The 21,049-nt window shown below is 34.4% G+C and overlaps 1 pseudogene; it reads left to right on the top strand.

Moving 5' to 3' along the window:
- Positions 1-12,669: 12,669 nt before the first annotated feature.
- On the top strand, positions 12,670-13,714 carry LOC141512036 (transcriptional adapter 1 pseudogene; annotated as a pseudogene).
- Positions 13,715-21,049: the final 7,335 nt, after the last annotated feature.

The following is a 21,049-nucleotide window of genomic DNA, read 5'->3' as shown; positions in this document are numbered from 1 at the left end:
TCGTGCCTCAGAACACAAAGCTCTATTTAGCATGTATTGCTATTATCAATCAGTACTGCTAGAACACAATCCCACTGAATATAATTGAGTCAGATTAATTTTAATAACTGAAATTTGAACATTAGCATTCGTTGAAATGGGAATAAAATTGTTCCCATCACAAGTTAAATTACTGCTGCTGTTCATAAATTTTAAAAGAGCTGACTCTGAATTTCCACCTGCATCTTTTAAAGTGATCCTTCTCTGCTTCCATTCTTCCTTTAATAGGAGCTCATGCAGAATCCCATTAAGGCTTGGCACTGGAGTAGAGCTTTAATGTAGCTGGAAATCTGTGAGCTGCACTCAACTGCTTATACTCTATTACTTTCTAATTTATAAATGAGAATCCAGAGAAAGCACAAATTAGATGTGTCTTCCCCAAATGTTGTGCTTGGCATTGTGGGCTTTCTGGTCATTTCTTGCTTGAATTCTTTTCATTCTTTCCTTCCTTTTCTCAGCTAGTCTGCATCGGTTCTACCAAATTCCATCTCATGGTATTTTACTTTTTTACCCAGTGATATATTAAAACCCTGAGTTCAGGACAGAAATTTCCCAAGGAAACCTTTTTACCCTTTGCCAATTATGATGTAAACATTTCCATAGACCTTGATTGGCACCAGGGGAGTAATTTCAGAGAAGCTTTTCTCAGAACCTCCTACTTGGAAGAGATATGACTCCCAGTGTCAAAACATATACACATAATTTGAGAAAAATAAACAGAGAGATGTTTGACCACACATGAAAGAAATTCATCAGAGCCTGAAGGTGGGAAAGATATGTTGGAAGAGGGAATGAACTCAAAATTGAGTTTCAAGGGGAAAGATACATACCCTAAGAATTGACTTGGTTGAGGACAGATAATTAGCACCAGATACAGTAAGGGAAATTCACAATCTACCCAGATGTGGTAGAAAATTCCCAGGGCCCCTTACTGATAGCTGAGCTTGGGTGAAGCTCAGGCAGAGTGAGTTTATTTATATGGAATTGGTGGGAGGATTTAGTTAACTAAGATAGCTGAAGGAGAAAAACACCTGTACCAGGTCAAACTCATCCAATCAAAAAATTTAAGTATTATCTGTCTGACATAGAATTAACAAAGGAAAAGAATAAACTATATTCTTCTGTTGACTTTAGGACCACCTAGCCCAAGTGTCCCTACATTGGAATCCTATCGTTATAATTTTAAAATCAAATAATAATTATAGCATCAAACAATATGAAGTTTATATTGAACTCAATTGGATTTTGTAGATTTAGGTGTCTTTCCTTGTACTCTCACTGATATTGTTGTCATCCTTTCCATCCCTGATAGAGAACATTTGAGTCATACATTTCTTATTCCAGTTTTCTGTATCCTTTAGAAAACTTACAGAATCATATAATTTTAGAGTTGTAACAGAATTTATTCATGTAGATTAATCTATGCTCTTCAGAAATTCCCACTAAAACATGCCCCCAATGTAGGTTTTTGGATTCCTTTTAAAAACCCACCAACAAAGGAAAAACCATCATTCTCTGAAAAAGCCATCAATTCCCAGTGCATTTTGGTATAAATCCAATTGTATGGAAGTTTCTCTTAACTTCAATACTGAAGTTGTTCTATTCAACTTTCTCCTTTGCTTCTGGTTTCACCATCTTAGACCAGAAAGAAAAAATATCTAATCCATCTTACTCATGACAGTCTGTTAAACATATTTGAAAATTGCTATGAAATTGATTTTGTGCCTTTTATTATCCAGACTAAACACCCTAGTATCTGGGGACTTTCCTATGATTCTTATATGAAGGAGACTCAAGGCATTTCACCAAGGTAGTTGCTTTCCTTTGGATGTCCTCCAGCTTTCCAATATCCTTCTTAAACTGTGGTTCCCTAAACTAAACACAGCACTCCATATGTGGTCTGCTCAGGGTGGAGTACAGAGATATTATTATCTCCTTATTCCTGGAAGCTAAATTCCTCTAGTTGAAGCCCAGAACTGCATTAGCTTTTTTGGCTGCTGCATCATATTGCTGACTCATAATAAGCTTGCAGTCCATTAACCCACCCAAAACATTTTTCAGACAAACTACTATCTAGCCATGTCTTCCCCATTCTGTGAGTATGAAAATGAAAAGCATACAATTTTGTATGTACCCCTATTGAATTTCATGATTAGATTTTTGGATCCTGATTCAGTAATCGAGTATGTTAGTTATCCTCCTAGCTTTCTGATGCCTGTGCTTTCTATGCATTTTTCTGAGTCACTGCACTTAACACCACACCACACACACACACACACACACACACACACACACACACACACACACACACAGACACACTTACATCACAAGGTCAAAAGTAGATCCCTGGGGTAATTCACTAAGACTTCCTTCCAATGTTAATATTGAAGAATGAATGAAAACTCATTAAATATAGCCATTTCTCTAGTTCTGAAGACATATAATCATATTATTGTTTAGTCCATATCTCTCTACACAACCTACATTCATGCCACTATACAATTTTGTCAATGATTCCATGCTGAGAACAGATATTCAGTTGATAGGCCTTTAAGTCCTTCTTTTTACATAAATTACTTTTTATATAAACCAATTGTATGTGCCATTTTTTTCTTTTTTCTGACAGCTGTTCATGAGTAGGTGGACAAATATTTAATGCTTCTATTTATTTGATGCTATAGAAGCTTCTAGGTTGCTCTGGAACTACTTAACTATCACCCAATTTATCTAGTTTCTTTAGGATGCACCTTCTCAAACCATCTGTAATTGTCTTTGCAATTATTTTAATGTATATAGTACAATTGAAAGAACACTAAACTTAATATTAGAGTACCAAAATCTGATTGCACTACTGATTATACTACATAAATGACTACTGGATTGTAGGTAGGGCATTTAATATCACTGAGTTTCTCATTTTTAAATGAAGATAATGACCTTAGGCTTGTTGTAAAGAATTACCTTTGTAAAATCTAAAGCACTGTGAAATCTGAGTTATTATTAATATTACTACTGCTGCTATTGCTATTACATGTAGTAGTACTACTATAGATTTAAAAATGCAGATTTAAACTATATATATTTTTTCTTTTGGATCATAAGCTTCAGACCTGTGAATCACCTTTGAGATAATACATGGCCTAACACATTCAATTTATATATGTGGAAGCTGATGCTTATGAAAGGAAGTGACTTGGCATTTAGTTGACAAGACTTTTATACCTCTTAAAATATATTTTGTATCTGTACCTTTCTTTCTATTCATACTGCAATATTCTTATTTAAGGACCTAATTGTGTTTTATCTTGGTTTGTAGTTTCTAATTGATACACTGGCATCCCGTCTTACTCTTCCTCAAACCATCTCAATGAAGTCACCATGCTGATATTCCTAAAATGTTGGACTATGTTCTTCCTCTTCCTATTATCTCTAAAATAAATACAGATATTTCTTTCTGCCATTTGAAGTCCTTCATAATTGGTCTTCAGTTTTACTTTCAGGACAACTATCCTTTTCATACTCTATGCTTCAGTCAAGCTAGCCTCTTTTATCTTCCCTATAAAAATTCCATTTCTCACATCTTTGTCTTGTGTATAGTATTTCCCAATTTCTGGAAAGTTTAGCCTCTTTCCCTTACAATCGTTCGGGGGTTTGTGGAATTGGCTTGGACCAGAAAAACCCTCTTGCAGATTATAAGATTTGAGCTGAATCTTTTTTTAAAATTTTTTGTTATTTATATCTTTATTTTTATTTTTTCAAATGAATGCAAAGTTAGTTTTCAAAATTCATTCTTTTTCAAGCTTGTCATTCCATATTTTTCTACCACTTCTCCTCCATTCTGCCTCTCTATACAAGTTAGCAATCCAATATAGATTGTACATGTACAATTTGGTTTAATACATTTCCATATTAATCATATTGTGAAATAAGAATTAGAATTAAAAGGATAAAAGCTATAAGAAAGAGAGAAAATAATAGAAAAAAAATTTTTAAAAAGTGAACGTAGTATGATTTACCAGATCTTCATTGAGAATCCATAGTTTTTCTCTAAATATAAATGACATTTTCCATAACAAGTCTCTTAGGTTTGTTGTTGATCACTGAATTGCTGAGAAGAGTTGTATCCATCATAGTTGATCATCTCATAAGGTTGCCCATAATGTATACAATTCTCTCCTGGTTCTGCTCAGGTCACTCGGCAATTCATGCAAGATTTTCAAGGCTTCTCTGAAACTGGCTGACCAATTCTTACAGAACAATAGTATTCCATCACATTCATATAGCATAATTTGTTCAACCATTCCTATCCCCCAGATTTCCAATTCTTTGCCTTTAAGAGTGGCTATAAATATTTTTGTTCATGTAGGCCTCCCCCCCCCCCCTTTTTATGATTTCTTTTGGATATAGACTTAGCAGTGGTATTGCTAGATCAAGGGGTGTGGACTGTTTTATTGCTCTTTGGACACATTTCCAAATTGTTCTCCAGAATAGTTCTCAGTTCACAACTCCACCAAAAATGCATCAGTATCCCAGTTTGCCTACATCCTTTTCAACATTGATCATTTTCCTTTTTTGTCATTCTAGTGAATCTGAAAGGGGTGGTGGTATGACAGAATTGTGTTAATTTGGATTTCTCTCTAATCATTGATGATTTGAAACTATTTTTTTCATATGATTCTAAATAGTTTTAATTTCTTCATCTGAAAAATGCCTGTTTATATCCTTTTTACCCTTTATCAGTTGGAGAATGACTTGTACTCCTATAAATTTGACTTGGTTCTCTCTATATTTTAAATATGAGTTCTTGATCAGAAACACTATCAGTGAAAACTCTTCTAGTTTTCTGCATTCCTTGTAATCTTGATTACATTGGTTTTATTTTTATTTTTTAAATTTATTTATTTATTTATTTATGTTTTAATTTAAGGTACTCAAAATAATTCATTTTGCATTTTATAATATTCTGTCTCTCTTTAGTCATAAACTCCTCCTCCTCTCTCTCTAGATCTGACTGAGTATTGCTTGTTCTCTTAACTTGTTTATGATATCACCCTTTATGACTAAATCCTGTAACCATATCAACCATATCTTGGTATAGGATATGAGATTTGATCTATGTTTAGATTGTCCCTCACCATTTTCCAATTTTCTTAGCATTTTTCCCCTTCCTTAGGAGTTTTGATGATTGTCTTAGATCTCATATGGCAAAGTCACCATCCATGGAATTTTTTTCATTAATTTCTTTGATATTTTTGATTATTTTTTACTCCAGACAAATTTTGTTACTGTTTTTTTCTAGCTCTGTAAAATAGTTTTTTGATAGTTTGATTGATGTGGTACTGAGTAAGTAATTTAATTTAGGTAAAATTATCATTTTTATTATATTAGCTACCCATAAGAAATTAATATTTTCTAGTTGTTTAGGTATGATTTTATTTGTATGAAAAGTGTTTTGTAATTATATTCAAATAGTCTCTGAGTTTTTATTGGGAGGTAGATTCCCAAGTATTTATGTTGCCTACAGTTACTTTAATTGGAATTTTTCTTTCTATTTCTTGATTTTTGGGCTTTGTTGGTTATATATAGAAATGCTCATGGTTTATGTTGTTTTATTTTTTATACTGTAAGTTTACTAAAGTTTCTAATTGTTTAAGTAGTTTATTTTCTAGGATTGTTTAAGTATAGCATCACATCATCTGCAATAAGGAGAATTTTATTTCCTTATTGCCTTTTACAGTTCCTTCAATTTCTTTTTTTCTCTTATTATTCAATCTAATATTTATAATACTTTGAATTGAATTGACTGAATAATAGTGAAATAATGGTCATCCTTGTTTCATCCCTGATCTTATTGAGAATGCTTCCAATTTATTTCCATTACCTATATTGCTTGTTGTTGGTTTTAGATATTGCTTATTGTTTTAAGGAACATTCCCTTAATTCCTATGCTCTCTAGTCTTTTTAATAGGAATAGGTGCTGTACTTTATTAAAAGTTTTTTCAACATTATATGAATTCTACTAGGTTTGTTACTGATGTGGTCTATTATGCTGATTGTTTTCCTAATATTGAATCATCCCTGCATACCTGGTATAAATTTTGCCTAAAAACAGTGTATTATCCTAGTGATAACCTGTTGTAATCTTTTTGCTAATGTTTTATTTAAATTTTTTAAAATATTCATTAAGGTAATTGGTCTATAATTTTCCTAATCTGTTTTGACTTTTCATAGTTTAGGTATCAGCACTGATTTGAGATTAATCTTGAAAGAAGTTAGGCAAATTGGGAGGTTCAATGGAGAAAAGAAATGATTCCCCACAAGAGGGCCAGCCAGGGATGAGTTACAGAGTTAGGAGGTAAAGTGTCTTTTCCAGAAACATTTAGAAGGCAAATATTGTTAAAATCAAGATTATATAGAGTAGAATAAAAGGAGAAAAGACTTGAAAGGTAGGAAGAACATTGCTTGTAAAGGGTTTTAAAAGCCAGATAAGGATTTTCAATGTGATCCTAAGGTAATAGAGTCACTGGAGTCTATTAAGTGTGTATGTGTTAGGAGTGACATGGTTAGTCCTCCACTTAAAGAAAAGAACATAGTAAGTAATTATTTCTCAAGATCACAAAGGAGTATATTACAGTGCCAGTCTTAAAATCAAAGTTCTCTGTTCTCAGACCCTAAGTTTCTTCTATTGTACAGCATGGTTTCATTAATAGCACCCATAAAAATGTGCTTTGTTGAAATTTTAAATCACTCAAAATATTTTGGTACCCCAAGATAAAATGGCATTATTTTCAGTTCTCTTCAAAGTAAGATAGATAGTTCATATTCCTGTTCTCTAGGAGTTTGTCATTTGAAACATTAACATATGCTTGTGAGATATGTTTTTCCTGGAAGACAGTGACTTAGCACAATGATTTGCATAAAGTATGGACTTATAAATATTTTTCTTTTTTTCTAATTCCTTCCTTTTCTTTTTCCTTTTTTGGACTCATCTTTTTTTGATGACATTCAAATAGAAATAATCTAAATAGCTAATTGCTATCCTGCTATTTTCTTTTACCTGTAAAATACTATAATCAATGGAAATAGTGGATACAAATGATTGCTTATTATAATTGAATGAGTAATGTTTTCTGTACTTCACTGAAAGCATTTTGGGGACAACTCAAACAGCATTAGAATAGTAATAGTCCCAAATGATTTGAATTTCTCTTGTGAGGTTTCTGTACTTTGAAACATTCTATTCCATTTAGTTTGGAGACTACAAGTTTTAAATACAATAACATGTATTTAAACCATCATTCTTAGGTTTTGATGAATGACTTTTTGTGTTGGTTATCTGTAGGCAATTCCACCATAGTTTATTTGTTAAGCTGTAAGGTTAATATATATGGTTCAGTGAAGTCAGAAAGACCTGGGTTCAAATTTGACTTCATATAATAACTATGTACAGCCCTGGGCAATTCACGTAATCATGTTTGCCTCAGTTCCTCATCTGTATAGTAAGCTGGAAAAGAAAATGGTGAACCACTTCAGTATCCTTGCCAAGAAAACTCTAAATGGGGTCATGCAGACATGGGCACAATTAAAAGAACTGAACAATAAAAAGTATGTTGACCATTAAAAACATTTTTGTATATCGTGTACCCATTCAATTGTGTATTATTATTATTATTATTATTATTATTATTATTATTATTATTAATCTCATTCTCTTCTTTTTAAATCTATAAACAGAAATGGTCCAGGGATGAATTACTAACTTGCTAATATCCTTTTTTTACTTATTGTTTTATAGACTATTGTACAGTTGAATAACATAATTGCTTATTATCACTGAATAATATAGTTTTTATATATGTTAATCTTTTAGACTCACTGAAAACAACCTTGGTACAGCTCTCATTACTGACAGGAAAATACACATGATAAAAACCTTGCCCTAGTTGCACATAGTTTTGATATACTCTTCTAGATCTCTGAATATTGAAAAATTTTCATTCATGTGACTTGACAACTATGAGTGTTTTGTATGGATTTTTGTTGTAGTCATTTATTTCTTTTGGCGTGTGTATGTGTGTGTGACCATGATTTTTAAATGCTTTCCAAATTGTTATGGTCTAATCTATTGCTCCAAAAGTGTACAATGAGATTGATATTGCATGGATGTTATTTTCTGTATGTATCCTTCCTGTTTAGTTTTGACTTCAGGAAGCAAATAAGAATTTTATTAATGTATTTAGCTATAAACTGTTCTTCCACTGATATTTCTCAGTGTGTGTCTTGTCTGGTGGAGAATATTAAAATTTGTAATTTTTCTTAGTATTAATACTATCACCAGCGATAATGACGATGATGATTATTGGTACCAGTGTTGGGAAAAAGAAAAAAAAATTATCTGACAAGAAGACAAGACTGATTGATTACATAACAAAGACAAGGCTTGATATACAGATAATGTCAAAACTTTACTGGCATCCTGACAATGTCAAAAGGCAAAAAAGGTCTCTAAAACTTTTATAATGAATAGGAGATGTATATAATGGCAAGGTATCTGTAACATTTATAGGAAATTCCAAATTGACGACATTTCAGATTCATTTGTTCTTGATAATGCTGATCATGAAAAATGTAAACTCACATAAATTAGGTACTTCCCAGTTTATTAAACATCTATCCCTACAAAAATCTTGGGAACCAGGCATCATGAGTATAACTTAAAAATGAAGGAAAATGAGGCTTACCATAGTGAAGAAACTTGCTAAGAATATCCATTGTTGCTCCTGGAGGGAAACAAAGATGATGAAGTTGAGTTTCTAAAGAGATCTGTCTCTGGACAGATTTGTCCCTCGACCATTTCTTTTTCTTTCTTTCTTTCTTTCTTTCTTTCTTTCTTTCTTTCTTTCTTTCTTTCTTTCTTTCTTTCTTTCTTTCTTTCTTTCTTTCTTTCTTCTTATTTATATACAAATGATGATTTTTCATACATTGATAAAATATTCTTATTTAAGAGTAAACATAATACCCCCCCAACAAAAAATATAGACCTATATGAGCAATAAAGTAAAGGAAAGAGAAAAAATTAAAATAAAAAATAATAATAATTATAGTAGGGGTGGCCAAGTGGTGGCAGCAGACAGAGTACCAGCCCTGGAGCCAGGAGCACCAGGTCAAAATCCTGCCTCAGACACCCAACAATCACCCAGCTGTGCAGCCCCAGGCAGGCCACCCAGCCCCATTTGCCCTGCAAACCCCAAATAATAATAATAATAATAATAACAACAACAACAACAACAACAACAACAACAACAATAATAATAATAATAACAAATGTGCTTCAGTCTGTGTTCCAACACCACCAGCTCTGTCATGGGTGGATCATATTCTTTATGCTAAGTCCAACACAAAAGCTACTTCCATATTTTTTCACCATTGTCATTGCTGATCACAGCTCCCTCCATTCGTACTTCCCCACTACCATATACTATATTTTCTCTCTCCTTTCAATCTGTCCCTCTTCTTAAATGTGCTGTAGGGTAACTGAGTGGTGTAGCAGACAGATCCCCAGCCCTGGGGCCAAGAGGTCCTGAGCCTACATACCACCCCTTAGGCCCACCATCCACCCAGCCCTATGGTCACAGACAGGCCATCCAATCCCAGCTCCTTGCAAGAAGTAAAAAAAAAGAAAGCATGTTGTATCTGACCACTCTTCCCCCACAGTCCATCCTCTCCTCCATCACTCACATTCCTGCCCCCCATCCCTCTTCACTCATTCTTACTCTAGATGTCTATACCCCATTGAGTATATATATATATGTATATGTATATATGTACTGTTTCCTTTCCTAGCCACCTCTCATGAGAGCAAAGGTTCCCTCATTCCCTCTTGCCTTCCCCCTTCCATATAATTGCAATAGATCCTTGTAATAAAAAAAATTTATTATATGAAATATTTTAGCCTATTCCCCCTCTTGTTTTTCTTTGCCCCATTACATTTTCCTTTTAGCCATTGACTCCAGTTTTACAATATATTATATCTTCAAATTCAGCTCTCTCCTGTGCTTCATCTATAAAAGTTCCTTCTACTTGCTCCATTAAATTAAAAGGTTCATATGAGTATTATCAGTACCATTTTTTCTATGCAGGAATACGTGTAGTCCATCATCATTAAGTCCCTCATGTTTTCTCCTTCTTTTGCACTCTCTGTGCTTCACCTGAGTCCTGTATTTGAAGATCAAACTTTCTGTTCAGCTTTGGCCATTCCAAAAGGAACATTTGCAATTCCTCTGGTTCAATCTTTTTCCTTGGAAGAGGACATTCAGTTTTGCTGGGTAGCTGATTCTCTGTTGCATTATAAGCTCTTTTGCCTTCTGGAATATTATATTTCAAGCCCAATAAGCCTTTTATGTAGTTTCTGCTAAGTCCTGTGTGATCCTGACTGAAGCTCCATGATATTTGAATTGTGTCCTGTCTGCTTGTAATATTTTCTCTTTGACTTGGGAGTCCTGGAACTTGGATATAATATTCCTTGGTGTTGTTTTTTTTTTTTGTTTTTTTTGTTTTTTGGAATCTCTTTCTCAGGGAGATCGGTAGATTCTCTCAGTTTCTAGTTTGCCCTCTGCTTCTAGAATATCAGGGCAATTTTCCTGTAGTAATTCTTTGAAAATGATGTCAAGGCTCTTTCCTTGATCATGACTTTCAGGTATTCCAATAATTTTTAAATTATCTTTCCTGAATCTGTTTTCCATATCAGTTTTTTTCAATGAAATGTTTCACATTTTCTTCTAATTTTCCATTCATTTGGTTTTGAAGTATTGTATCCTGATTTCTCATAAAACCATCAACCTCCCTCAGTTCCATTCTTTGTCTGAAGGATTTGTTTTCCTCAGAGAGTTTTCTTATCTCTTTTTCCATCTGGCCAATTCTGCTTTTTAAAGCAGTCATCTCCTCAATAACTTTTTGAACTATTTTATCCATTTGACCTATGCTAGTTTTTAAACATGTTATTTTCTTCAGCATTTTTTCGATCTTCTTTACTAAGCTGCTGACTTCTTTTTCATGTTTTCTTGCATCTTTCTCATTTCTTTTCTCAATTTTTCCTCTGTCTCTCTCACTTGATTTTCAAAGTCTTTGTTCAACTCTGTCATAACCTGAGCCCAATTTCCGTTTTTCTTGGAGTCTTTAGATGCAGAAGCTTGTACTTTCTCATCATCAGACTGAGTATTTTGATCCTTCTTGGGATCATAGACAAAATATTTCTCAATGGTGTTCCCCTTTTTTCTCTTTTTCCTCATTTTTCCAGCCTGTGCCTGGTTTGGGGATGTTTCCTGAGCTTTTCAGTATTTTTGGGACACCCTGCCCACAAGGTTCTCCATGTGTGAGGTTCTGTCTTCCCTCCTGGTCTGTGAATAACCACAAGCTTACCCCTCTGCCAAAGGACTGAGGTGGGGGGGCTGCTGTTCTATGGGGGGCCTAGACTGCAATCAAGATCTGAACGTGGTCAGAGCCCCAGAGTCCTGTTACAGGGACAGAGGACAGAACTCTTTAGTCTCTCTCCACTCCCCTACCTAGTTTCAGCACTCATGCCTCAGGGCTCCTGCTTACTGACTCCACCTGCTTCCAGTTCCTGGATCTGGGCTTCCATGGCCAAGCTGTTAGCTGAGTGCTCTGAGGGCTGGGCTTCACAAGCTTGCTCTGGCAGTGGTCCCCTAAGTTGTGCCCAGTGCTCCCTGGCTGTAGGTCAGGAAACTGCCCCCCAAGTGCCGTGAGCCTCCCAGCACCTTGGGGCTGCCTCCTGGAGGCTGAAGTTCCTTCACTCTGGTAGTCCACTCCTCTAACCCCATGAAGCAGGTCCTTTCCACTATTTTGTGGGGTACCTTAAGCTGGAGAATTGCCTCATTTGATTACTTTGTGTATTCTGTCTCTTGAAAATTCAGTTAGAGTCCTTATTTCATAAGTTTGGAAATAATAGAGAGAGAGAGCACCTAAGACATGATCCTCTCCTGTCTCCATCTTGGCTCTACCCCCCCCCCCATTTCTATCTGTATATTGAAAAAGAGGAGAATGAGCTTAATAAAATAATAATAATAATACACAATTGAATGGATACATTTTATATCCAAAAATTTTCTATGGTACCCATACTTTTTATTGTTTAGTTATTTTAATTGTGCACATCTCTCCATGACCCCATTTAGAATTTTCTTGTCAAAAGTACTGGAGTAGTTCACCATTTTCTTTTCCATATTACCTTACATATGAGAAACTGAGGCAAACGTGGTTAAGTGAATTGCCCAGGGTTGCACAGTTAGCTAGTACATGAAGTCTTTCCTATATTATGTACATACATGTTTACTGATTAATATGTATAGACATATACATATAATTTACATGCTATAGTAGAATTTGGGCATAAACTTAAACATTTTCCAGCAGTTTTGTCAGGGTAGTATTTAATCAAGAGTATAGCTAAACCTTTAGGAATATATTTATCTTTAATTTTCCAAAAGGGCAAGAGGGTACTCCTCAAAATATTTATCTGGGATTCCAGAAAACTTGAGTTTGAGATCAATGGAAATTGAAATAAAGAGGCTTGCTCCCTAAGAGGCTGGGGACTGAAGCACCTTCAGCCTGCACATGCATGGTTCTGCAGTGGGAGTTAGGGCAGCACTGGTGACCTTTGTGAGGGAGCTGGATGAGGCCAAGAAGAAGCTGAGCGAGGTTCTCGGCAACAAATGTTAGGATAACTTGAAATTGTGGTTCAAGCAGAAGATCAGTAAAGAAAGAATTTGACTTCAGAGCTCATTGACTTCTCACACAGGAAAATGCACATTCCCACAATGATTTTCTCTTGGCTATGCTAACTCGATGTCAGATTTTAATTTCTACACCAGAGGGTGCTGGGTCTTTACCACCCTGGATAAGAGGTTCCACAGCTAAACCTGGAAAACCCAAAGGAAAGAAAAAACAAAATTTGATCATGGTTTCCAGACTCAGAATCCATTGTTGGGAGCCCAGCATATTGTGGCAAAGGATCCACAAGATGATGATTATTTGAAGCTTTGTTTTCATACAATGATGCTTCCTACTTGGGGCCAACTGAAGGGGAGAATGATAGTAACTGCATATGAGCATGGCATGGACAAAGTCACTGAAGAGGCAGTGACTGCTATTGTATATGCAGTGGAGAATCACCTAAAAGATATTCTGACATCAGTGTTATCAAGAAGAAAAGCTTACCAATTGCAAGATGGTAATTTTAAATATGCATTTGATAGCAATGTGAATCCACCGCCTTACCTAAAGAATAGGTAGTAGTGTACAATAACTTAATTGAATGTTTGCCAGCATATTCTGTCCCTTCTGTGGGTCAGAACCCAGTTTCCCTCTCACCCCCATGATGCCAAGCAGCAGGTCTCTCTACTGTTAGCTTGTTCAGGAGATACATTGCCAGCTTCACTGTCTCCTGTAAAACATGTATGACCTTTTTGAAGCTTTACAGGTGCACAGAAAAGTGATTTCTACCCATACTATGTATATCCTGAACACCGAGTTCTGGCATCCAAATCATGAAGACTGTCAACAGTACAAAATTCATTGGCAGTACCTGGCAGCTCTGTTGATGTGGCCTTTCACGGACGCATGTCTGATACTGGATTTTGTGTCTACATTTCAAGGCTGAAATGTGATGCACATAACCACTTCCTATGGAAATGACTTATTTATTATATTTATATGTTACTATGAAGCCATAGCATAAACCTGACTTTTGTTGATGAGCCATCTCTTTCTGAAATCATTCCTGACCCCCCCCAACTAACCCCCCTTCCCAGAGCAGATGCTGTTTCATATTTTCAAATTCAAAGCTTTTCACTTGAGAAATTTAGCACCAATGACTAGACCTTTCAAGTATTAAAAGAGGAAAAGGGGAGGGAGGTGATGGAAAGGGAAAGAAAAAGGTGAACTAAGCGAAGGGAGGGAAGAAGGGGAAAAGGAATAGGGAAAGAAAGGGAGGGTTTGATAAAGGAGGGCAGACACACTGAAGGGGGTGGTATTCAGAAACAAAAGAATGGGGAATATGGATAAAGGGGAAAAAGGGCAAAATATAAACAGGGAAGATAGCATTGAAGGCAATAAAGAGTTAATAATTGTAACTTTGAATGTGAATGGGATGAACTCTACCTTAAAGTGTAAGCAAATAGTAGAGTGTATTAAAAAATCAAAATCCTACAATATGCTGCTTACGAGAAACTCATTTGAAGCAGATATATATATATGTATATATATATATATATATATATAGAGAGAGAGAGAGAGAGAGAGAGAGAGAGAGTAAAGGTAAAAAGTTGGAGAAAAATATATTTTGCTTCAGCTGAAGTGAAAAAAAGCAGGGGTAGCAATACTTATCTCAGTCAAAGCAGCTTCAAAAATAGATAGCATTAAAAGAGATAAGGAAGAAAATGATATCCTCCTAAAAGGCAACATAGATAATAAAGTAATTTCAATACTAAATATCTCTGCACCCAATGGTATAGCATCAAAATTCTTAGAGGAGAAGTTGAAAGAGCTATAGGAAGACATAGATATCAAAACATTACTAGTTTTTTACTACATCAACCTCCCACTCACAAATTTATATAAATCTAACCATAAGATAAACAAGAAGGAAGTTAAGGAGATCAAGGAATAGTTTACCTGTCAGATTTATGGAAAGGGAAGCAGTTATGACCAAGGAAGAGAGATGAAGAACATCATTAAAAACAAAGTAGATAATTTTGATTATATAAAATTAAAAAGTTCTTGCACAAATAAAACCACTGTAATCACGATAAAAAGAAATGTAGCAAATTGGGAAACAATTTTTTCAACTAACATTTCTGACAAAGGACTCATTTCTAAAATATAGAGAGAACTGAGTCAAATTTTCCAAGAAAGGCCATTCCCCAATTAACAATTGTTCAAAGGACATGCAAAGGCAATTTACAGATGAGGAAATCAAAGTGATCCATCCATATGAAAGATTGCTCTAAATCATTATTTATTAGAGAAATGCAAATTAAAATTTCTCTGAGATACTTCCTCATACCTCTCAGATGAACTAATATGTCCAGAAAAGGCAATGATCAATGTTGAAAGGGATCTTCGGGGCAGCTAGGTGGCATAGTGGATAAAGCACAGGCCCTGGAGTCAGGAGTGCCTGAGTTCAAATCCAGTCTCAGACACTTAATAATTACCTAGCCATGTGGCCTTGGGCAAGCTATTTAACCCTGTTTGCCTTGCAAAAAAAAAACTAAAAAAAAAGAGAGGGATCTGGGAAATCTGGGACACTAATACATTGTTGTTGGAGCTGTAAACTCATCCAAACTTTCTGGAGAGCAATTTGGAATTTTGCCTATTGGCCAACAAAAATATGCATACTCTTTGATCCAGCAGTACCAATATTGGTTCTATACATTGAAGAGATTATGAGAAAGGGTAAAAACATCAAGTGTACAAAACTATTTTTAGAAGTCCTGTTTGTGATGGCAAAGAGTTAGAAATTAAGTAAAAGTCCTTCATTTGTGGAATGGCTTAACAAACTGTGGTACATGTATGTCATGGAACACTACAGGAGGAATGTGAGTCCAGGGAAGCCTTGAAGGATTTGCATGAACTGATGGTCAGTGAGATGAGCAGAACCAGGAAAACATAGTACACCCTAATAGCACCATGGGGGTTATGACCAACCTTGATGGAATTGCTCATTCCATCAGTGCAACAATCAAGGACCATGCTGGCGTGTTTACAATGTAGAATACAATCTATATCCAGAGAAAGAATTGTGGAGTTTGAAAAAAATGACCATAGACTATTACCTTTATTTTATGGGGAGAAAAACCATTATCTTCTTATGTCATTCTGTTATCTCTTATACTTTATTTTTCTTCCTTAAGGATATGGTTTCTTTCTCATAATATTCAACTTAGATCAAGGTATACCCTGGAAACACTGTTAAGACTAACAAATTTCCTTCTGTGCGGGGGGCGGGGGGGAGGAAGATTAGGGGGGAAAATTGTAAAACTCAAAATAAATACAATAAAAAATAAAGTGAAATAAAGAAGGTACTACAAGTTTCACTTCATGGTACTGAAAAGAATATGCATAACTTCCCTTAAGATTAAATATCAGTCCCTGTATGAGGGCTGCTTACTAGGAACAGTAGTCTCCACCTGTGGGAATTTGTCTGTTAGGCATTTTAAGCAGAAAAACAATTTAAGATGAAATTTATATTAGTAAGTAGGCACAGGGCTCATAATTCATTGTGTTTTCCCTGTGCAGGCTTGTGATGGGAGGCTCCACTCAACTTTTCACAGAACATTTACCTCCAGACTGCTAATTAAACCGACCTACTTATAAATTCTCACTCTGATATAGAACTTGTGTGTTGAGACAGCTGAGAGAAATCAACTTCAAGAAATTGTCTCATAATTAAACTTTAATTTTCTTACACGTACTTAAAATTTACTTTCTGTTCCTTTTGCAATTCCAGGGTCTGTACTTCTTTTTTTGCATTCATGTAACTTCTATTAGTGTTTGATATTGCTATGTTACTTAATGTTAACTATTCTCTGGGGTGAGGATTCCTCTTCATTCATCTAGATCAATCTATAGTAACATTTTCTGTACTGTGATCTCTAAACTTATAATTATTTTTGTTCCAAACTGTGGTATTTAAAATATTTAGTACATATCCTTGGGTTTGCTCTTTAATAAGGTGCTGTTTGATATACAAATAGGATGTGTTATACAATCTTCTTTCAAAAACACATTTAGCTGACCAAGTATTAATGGACTAGAGGCTCCCTAATTCCCAATGGGACATGATTTAGGCAATATAGGGAAGAAGTAACATCTGTATTAATGTCCCAGACTTTCCTTAAAGTAATAGCTTAACTCCCTTAGAGACAAGATCCAGAGTCTTAGCAAAACTGAGAAGAAATAATATTTGTGTTCCTTTCTGAGGCCTATCACTCCTCTTTTTGGTGTTCTTTTCATGTCTCTTTTCATGCATGCATTTCCTTATTATTTTTCATCTTCAAATCTATAAACACTTTTTTCTTAGTGAAAGGTCACATTATCCCATTCATACTGATTTGATTTAACAAAAAATTAATAAACATTTATTGCTTCTGCCACATATGCAGCACTGTGCTAGCCCACAGGGGATATATAAATAAAAGTGTCCCTGGATTCAAGAAATTACATTGTAAGAGAATACAATATATAAGCACAAAATAAATACCAGATAATTTTAGAAGATCTAGGGCATTAATGATGCAGATGTATTATACAGTCTTGGAATTAAAGACTTGTGTTCAAAATCTGCCTTGTCTACTTACTCACTTTGTGAACTTAGATTAAGTAGCAAGACCTCTTTAAGACTGTATCTATAAATTGGGAATATTAATATTATCTATCTCACATACTTATTGTGAGGGTCAAATAACATGTACAATTATTCACAGACCTTAAAATCCCATAATAATTATTAATAGAAACTATATATAATTAATATTAATATACTATTGCATTATATTATATTATTAGTATAATGTAATTAGGTTAATTAGGTTAATATATTTATATGTTAATGGTATAATTCAACACATAATCATTATGTTAAAATAATAATAATGGTAATGTCATCCCTGATAACGATGATAACAAATGGGATCATGAAAAGCTTTTTGTAGAAGTTGGTACTTGATTTGAATGTTAAAGGCAGCTAAAGACTCTATAAAGTAGAGAACAAAGGAGAAAGTGCATTCCAGGCACATAGAATAACCTCTGCAAAGGAGGCTAAAATATAATTCTGAGTTTAGGGAGCAGTCAGTAGACCAGTTGCTTAAAATGAAGAATGCATGAAAAAGAATAAATAAAATGTCTGGAAAGACCATTTAGAAACAGATGATGGAAAGATTTAGTGTCAACCTAAACAGTTTCCATTTTATCCTAAAGACAATAGGAATTCACTGAAGTTTTTGGATCATTATGGTAACAATCAAACCTGTATTATAAGGAGGCCACTTTGTCAATTAGTAGTAGAATGACTTGCTCAAGGAGAAAAGAGACATGGAGTAAAATTAAGAATGTCATTGTGGTATTCCAGGTCATAAGGATATGCTATACTTGAAGTAATATTTAGACTTATAAGCATCATAGTAAAGAGAAAGGGATAAGCTATGGGGTGTATGGAAATATGGAGGTGAAAAAATATAAGTAACTGATTTATCTATGGATTTTATTGTATTTTTCTATCCCCAACTTCCTTGTGGAGCCTCAACTGAAGTATAAGAAGTTGGATTTGAATTAGAGTTCATGCACAAATACATATACTCCATATACATACATGTGCATGTGTGTATGTATATGTGTGCACGCATGTGTGTGTGTGTGTGTGTGTGTGTGTGTGTGTGTGTGCAGAGAAAGGGATAACTTACAACACTGAAATGTATTGGTTCCAACTTAAGACATTAAACTGTGAAGATGACATACTTCACATCAAAGAACAAACATACTGTATAACAAATAAACAACTAGAAAATGTTAAGGGAAACTTTAGCCCATAAAGAGTTAGCTCAGAAACTTTAACATAATTTTAGGACATTAAATTATTCTATCATAAAAACAAAATTCTAGAATTTCAGTGATAGAATTAATTCTTACTCTTTGAATTTTGATAATAATAGCAGTTTACTATTAAGGAAAGTTCATTCTCAACATCTGGAGAGTGAGGAAAAATTTCAAAGTGAGAAACAATTTCAAAAGCATAATTTACTTTGATTCCTGTAGTCTAAGTGAATTGGCATGGAGCAACAAGAACTATTTACCCACATCTTAACTATGCAGTGTAAGCCACATAAGATATAAACCCAGTTCATTTTTAAATCTTTAGCATTAGAGGAACTCTAAACTGAATTACTGGGATAATTGGCAAAAAATGCAAGTTCATATTCTTTCTGCACCTGAGTAGCTGTTTGATCTTGAATAAGTCATTTAACTTTTCTGATCCTTAGTTTACTCATTTGTAAGAAAGGGACAGTTGGATAATGTACTGCTGTCCTGCCTTTTCACTAGGTTGTTATTGTTGTGAAGGACCATTAAGCATATCTGTGAAGGGACCTTGAAAATGATAAAAGACTCTGCAAATATAAGTTATCACAACAACCATCACTATTATCATTATCCTTTCTAAGAAAACCATAAAATGATGTAGAAGAATGACTCCAAATCTTCTCTTTTTCTGGTGAGAGGAGATAAACTACACGGTGGAGTATATAAAGAGATAACAGACCCAAGATGAAAACTCTGGGCAACAATTACAATTAAAGAGTAGAAGGAAGGGACTAGGAAGGAAAAGTACTTATGAAGGTTATAGAGGTAGAACATGTCAAGAAAAGGACAGATGGTAGATATTTATGAATGCAACAGGAAAGTCAGAAGAGACGAACATGCTTATCTATTTTGATGTGAATGACTAGGCTTTAAATATTTTTTTAATTTTTTTAAGGCAATGGGATTAAGTGCAGCTAGATAATTATTAAATGTCTGAGGCCGGATTTGAATTCAGGTTCTCCTGGCTCCAGAGCTGGTGCTCTATCCACTGCACCACCTAGTTGCCTCCAAGTGAATAGACTTTTACACATGATAATCTCAATTATTCTCTTGAAATTATCAGATGAGAATGGATGCATGCATATTTATGTATTGCATGCAGAGTATATGTGGAAACTTTCTTTTCAATGCATACACATATCAACAATTAACAGTAAAGAACTGGAAATAAATGACCGAACATATTAAATAAATCAAGTTAGGGTGACTGAATATAAAATACTGGAATTTAAAGGAATATTACTGCTCTAAAAGAATAAGCAATCAGTCAATCAAAAGCATTCATAAGGGGTAACAACTAGGTGTTGCAGTGGACAGAGCATTGACCCTAGAGTAAGGACTATTTGAGTTCAAATCTAGCTTCAGACACTTAATAATTACTAGCTGTTTGACCTTGAGCAAGTCACTTAACCCCATTTCCTTGCAAAGAGACAAAAACAAACCAAAACAAAACAAAAAAGCATTTATAAAACACTCTGGTAAACAAATGAACGTAAGTAATACAGAGAGGCAAAAGAAACACTATACATGAATTGGTGCAAATTGAAGTAGAGTATGGAATGCAATACAATGTATATAAAGTATAAAAGAAAGAAAATTGACAAAAAATTCAAAACTGAATGGTGTGAAATTCCAACTCACCAAACAACCTCAAAGGAGGGAAAAGATCAGGCCCCTTCTCTTCTTCTTCACAGAGGTGAGATGACTATGGATATAAATACTGCATAAAAAATGCTGTGTTATCAATGTGTTGGATAAGTTTCTAATCTTCTTTTCTCTATTCCTTACATCTTTGTTTTAAAGGATAATATGACTCTCTGAAAGGGGTAAAAGTAAATACAACTAATAATAATCTCTTTTTAAGAGTAAGTAGCTTTCTACTTTGTATGACTTAAAAGTCACTGATAAATGCCCTCCTTCCTTCACAAGTTCACCAATGATGGGATGAATCCTAAAATGCCAAAATTAGAAATTAGTTGTTGCTATTATTTTTATTGTTTGTTTTTGCTTGAGGTAATGTTCCTTATGCAAATACTCCTTTAATGTCAAGTTGTTTGTTTTTCATAAAAATCCAGTTGTTTTTATGAATAATTCTTATGAAAATAATTATAGCAAACCACATAAATGTAGGAAAAGAGGAAAATGCACCATACCCTGAATTTCTAGGGTCCAGAACCTCTACTCTTAACTAATCATATAGGTATGGAGAAAATTAATTTTAGATGGATTCTGAAAATTAACTTCCCCAAAACCAGCTATTCTGAAAATAGTTAAGTATGTGATAACCTGACATTTAAAGTTAGTTTTGCTGATGAATGCAGGTACCTGGATTCTTTGAATAGTCTTCTTCCATAGGCAGGAT

This window comes from Macrotis lagotis, chromosome 2, assembly GCF_037893015.1.
Source record: "Macrotis lagotis isolate mMagLag1 chromosome 2, bilby.v1.9.chrom.fasta, whole genome shotgun sequence".
NCBI classification, from domain to species: domain Eukaryota; kingdom Metazoa; phylum Chordata; class Mammalia; order Peramelemorphia; family Peramelidae; genus Macrotis; species Macrotis lagotis.
Note: the sequence above shows the minus strand (reverse complement) of the source record. Positions and strands in the feature narration are given on the sequence as shown.